Source organism: Anopheles aquasalis, chromosome 2 (assembly GCF_943734665.1).
Source record: "Anopheles aquasalis chromosome 2, idAnoAquaMG_Q_19, whole genome shotgun sequence".
NCBI classification, from domain to species: domain Eukaryota; kingdom Metazoa; phylum Arthropoda; class Insecta; order Diptera; family Culicidae; genus Anopheles; species Anopheles aquasalis.
Window position 1 is genome coordinate 15,302,501 of NC_064877.1, and position 5,000 is coordinate 15,307,500.

Sequence of the window (5,000 nt, forward strand, 5' to 3'; positions counted from 1 at the left end):
AGTAGGTACATAAACATTCAGACAGAACCTTGAAAAGAGATTCGTTATGGGACGGAGGAGGCTATAGGAGTGCAATGTTTGCCATTAACACCATGAGCACTGCAGCAAACAGACCGCGCACGGAGCACACGATCTCCTCGAGAAACTACCAAGGAAAACTACTATTGCACACAGCACTGCCACCGCACTACCAGTAGTACGCACCACTGCTGGGCGATGTGTTTTATCGGGTTTTATTGAATTTTTGTGAGCTTTTGCTCGCTCCAAAGTTGTACAAATTAGTTTCCAACTATGCAGTCGAGGCAGCTCCTTCTCGGAACAGCACCAGGACGGTAATGAAATTATCAAACATTTCGCACTCTCTCACACGGAAGTGGTTGTATACTGGTGTGGCTGTTGCTGCTGTGCAAAACATTTTGTAGCAAGAGCGAAGGTGGAGGAATATTTAATCATGCAGCTAAAAAATGCAATATAGAAAATGGACCAAAAGAACCAATGGGATGCACTCTTCTTGGTGGCTTGTGTGTGGTGGTAGTATCCAGCTCCAAGCCTCCTAAGCCTCTGTGTGTCCTTCAACAGAGTTTCGTGTTATGAATGTGCACAGTGAGATGTGTTTGATGAGAAGAGTGGTTTGTTGTGTGCGCTTTTAGCGATTGCTGCGGCCAACGATTTTGAGAATGATTTCGGGTGTAGAATAAACGGTGTATATGCTCCCTCCTCCCTGTGTTTGCATTATGGTTTTCCCTTTTGGTTTCTTTTTGAGCTAATGTTATGTGAGTTATGTGCACAATTGTGCGTGGTGCGCTGCTCTGTGTACGTGTAGTAACGACTTGTGACTTCGAAAAATGTTGGATGCAGAACGTGAATTATTGTCAAGCTTAAACGTAAAGTTGTGTGTTACCGGCAGAGGCCAACTTGCAACAATAGACCATACCATAGAACAGGTTTTGTGTTTTGTGCGTGTGGTTGTAAAGACGAACAGAACCGGATTTGGTTTTGCATTTTCGGCCTATCGAGGCGCACATAATTTAGAACACATCTTCTCCACTACGTACTAAACAATTTAACATATTTACAACCAGTACATTCAGCGTAGATAATCTAGATAGACAGTGGGATTAAGATGCGATGTATCGCAGTCATTATTTAACCTAATAGGTTCGCGCCTATTGCTTCGAAACTAAACGCTAGAGAATTGATGTAAGAGAAAAACAGAGAGATAGAGCGCACAGAAAGAGAAGAGAGAGATAGAGAGAGTGGATAAGAGATAGTGAAACAATGTCTGTGGTTTGGTGAGTGAGTTAAACGTTCGAAACTGGTTTGCTAATCAAGGGTGTAGATAGAATTGTGGTGAGAAGTTGCTAGAATGAACGAACTGAACTTGTAGTATATAAGAGGTGGGGGTGTGCTACAGAATTCTAGTAATTTGTTTTTTTTTCAGTTGCTTTAAAGAACATCTTCTCGAACATAATTACCTTCATTTTGAGCCCTAAACGGTGAAGAAGTTGACATTGTAAGCGCATTAGAAGCCGAAGAGGCCATAGGGATCCACCTCCTTCCTCTTGTGTTATTCTATTCGGGGGTTTTACAATTGATTTCACCCTTTCTTCCCGTTCGCCTTTGCATCTTACGGAACGTGGAACGTGTCTTTTTCGATTATGATAATATCTGAAACCACTCTTCTGTTTGGGAGAAGCAGCACGCGCGCTGCGCCACGAGACATACAAAACAACGCACAGTTGAAGGAAGTGTTGTGATGATTTAGTATGACTTTATTTCGCACCGTGCACCCTTCTGCTGCAAAGGGCGTATAGTTATCTGTGTTTCATGTCAACAATGTTAAGCTAGTTTCTTTTATGTACAAGTATTACATACGGCTTTCTTGTCGTTTTTAATGTGTGATTAGGTTTTAGTTGCTGTGATTTTGATTTAAACATCTTCTCCCAGTGCCACGGGGCTTTCATTTTAATGTTAAACATTTTTGCTAATTTTCTCTTTTAACTAACATTCATTCTATTCTACTATGAGAGTTCGTTCATGTTTCTTTTTTTTTTTAATTTGGTTACGCAAAATTGAAAACACCATATCGATTATCGATTGCGTATCTTCTCTCTTAACTAACCACCATTCCACCACTGTCAATGAACAGTTTTCTGTTTTCGTTCGTCGATTATATATGTTTTGAATGTAATTTACACTTTTCCAACAATATATGAGAGAATGGTTTTTAGATTTGATTTCGTTGTAAGGATGTGAAATTGCTCGCGCGTTTTTCTCCTGACCGCCCCTCCCTTCCTGGAATCTATTCTCATCACTTCAATACCTTCTGCCATCGCTCGCACGCTTTCTTACAAACAACATAGGGGACACACGCGGATCTGCCGTTTGTCTGCTGCTGTTGATCCAGTGGAACATATTTGCAGTTTAAAATTATATTACATTATTGTCTTTGATGGTGCGTACCATTAGTTTGATTCTGTAGTTTATGTACACGGCTTAGATAAGGGGACCACGGCTCCCAGCACAGCTTGACTCTGCCTGGTCAATAAGCTAGCGCCAGTACATGCAACCCACTTCCATACCACAGGTCACAGCAGACGAACAAGCATGCAATGCCGCCGCCACTGCAGCTGAACTGCAGTGCAGTAACACTTTCTCAACCGGCATCACACGCCACGCCGGTAGCTCGCAGCTCTCGAACGATAACTTGTGGCAAAAGGCGGCAGTAAATCGAATCGGGCGAAACATGGGAAAACCAATGTTTGTACTTCACAAAGGAACTTTATAGAGTACCACCGCCTCACGGTCACACGGTCGATCCGGAGCGTTGCATGTCAACCTTACTTAAGGGGTTACTATACGTTCCGGGTTCTATGGAACAAGTCAAAACTAATAGTTCATTTTGCAGCTCCGTTTGCTGGAGCCATAGTTGCGATGGCAAACATCGCTCTTCCTTTTTTATGGGTTTTTGATTGTATTTCAGGTTGGCTCATTCGTAGCAACGTTGTATCAATTGAAAAGCATTCGAAAATCGAACCGACAGCACACTTTAGACCACACTCGATGGTGGAACTGAACGGAGGAAGAAATGGTAATCCATACAATGGAGATGCTTTCGGAATTCCAAATGTTCTTCACTAAACAACCGCCAAAGACCATTAACTTTGAGCTGCACCTAGAAGACTGGATTTAGGCTTCCGAAAACATGGATTCAGTGCTAAGTTTTCTCTACTCAATAGAGCAATGATCACGCGACATCCACCTGCATTTTGCTGTAGTTTGGGGATCAATTTTCATATTTTACAACCAAATGGTGACTGCAACAGAGCTAACGAGACGCGTATGAGAGCTCCGTTGGGTCATAATCGATCGATAAAGGATCCAAGCTAATGTTTTAATCTATTGGCAGTGATTATTTACAGAGTCATTGTTCCATGTAACGCAAGGTTTGAATATAAAACCGCTTTGTTGTTTGTTCACAACTTGCCATCTGATCAATTTACTTTATAACTGCTACCGATGATACGACATCCCTTTACTGGGGCATTAACTGTCGAATGCGTCGCATTAAGTTTCGAACAATCATCGGTTTTCAATCACAACATATAAAAAAGTATGCTTTTCTAGTGAACTACATTTAGCTATTTTAAGTGCAACTTCAAACAGAACCAACCCATATGAGCTACCCTCGCTGATTTTCAGGAGAAATGAAACCCTTTCCAGAATCGTTCAAGTTGTATAACCAGTCAGTCAGTACGAACAGTATAAACAGGGCAGTTTTCGATTTCACAAACTTTACGCCTTCCGCGGACTAAACTTCTTCTTGTCACGTAAGATAAATTAGAAAACTTCATAGCTACTTCCTCCTTGCAGTTTCAAACACGCAGCACAGCGTCATTTTAAATTCATAGTTTTGCGATAGGATATTCAAGGCTTTTCTTTTGTTTTGGAAACTAGTTCATCCAATATATCGTAAATAAATTCGTATCAAAACACAGAACAGTCCTTCTCAAGTCATACACAAGGTAAGCTCATTAGTGTTTTGCGAATGGTGAGAGATCGTCAATGTTGTAGCTTCTGTCTAACACGCCAGCAGTTAACAATGCAGGTTAATAACTTCTTCCGAATACAGCTTGACAAACTTAATCAATTCGTACGAGTTAATTGATGCGGTTTTGTGTTAGGAACAATACGATAAAATCTCATCCCGATTTTGAAAGCATTAGTCTAAACCTTTACTGAACATAGGAGATAAGGTTACCACCGAAAAGGTCAGCAGCACATGTCACTTTCCTTCACCAGCGCCGTACTTATTATTGATCTACACCAATGTTTCTAGTCACTTGATATAGAATTTTAGAATAATTGAGTGAGACTCACCTCTAAAACGAGTTCGTGGTCTGCGGTGGAATATATACGGTTTTTTTTTCTCATCATTCTACGCTGCCACATGCAATAGGATTGGGTTAAAATTATGCTTTTCTTTTTTCCCATAAATTCAAACACTTTCGGTGGATCCAAGATCTTAGACAACTGCAATTATCTCGTTCGATTCTGCCGCCCTCCTCCTTTGGGGAGTCAAAATTGCTTCAAAATGTTAATAGAGTTTGCTGTCGATGGTACTGATGACTGTTTACATTTTGTGTGCCTTGTTGTCCCCCCCTATAGCCCCAGATATTTTAGAAAACTGATTGACTGAATCTTTACAAACAATAATCGCATGAAATAAGCTGGGGCTGTAAATAGGATGTTGCGGAATACATTGCTTTCAGTGATGACACTATTTTCGTAATTCCTATCGATACCGCAAGTGCTCCTTTCTTCAATGCAATCCTTCCGTTTTGTTCCTAGTGTGAACTAAAACAACGTTTGTATGCTTCATAATTGTTCTAACTATTTTACTACCTCCTCTGAACGCAATGTTGTTTTCTTGTACTAAAATCATGGGTGACAAAAATAAGGCTCAGTAAAACGCATTCACTGGGCAGCATATTATACAC

At 40.8% G+C, this 5,000-nt stretch overlaps 1 protein-coding gene across 10 annotated transcripts in view; it reads right to left on the bottom strand.

Moving 5' to 3' along the window:
* Positions 1-5,000, bottom strand: part of LOC126573151 (fasciclin-2) — a 59,958-nt gene that overhangs the window by 5,750 nt on the left and 49,208 nt on the right. The window contains exon 10 of one of the 10 annotated variants that reach the window (XM_050233069.1): positions 1,774-5,000. This exon is cut by the window's right edge and continues 258 nt beyond it. The exons of the other annotated variants lie outside the window; for them this stretch is intronic. The gene's annotated coding sequence lies outside the window, so the exon portion shown is untranslated. Of the gene's footprint in view, positions 1-1,773 lie in introns of those variants that run through there. 10 annotated transcript variants of the gene reach the window in all.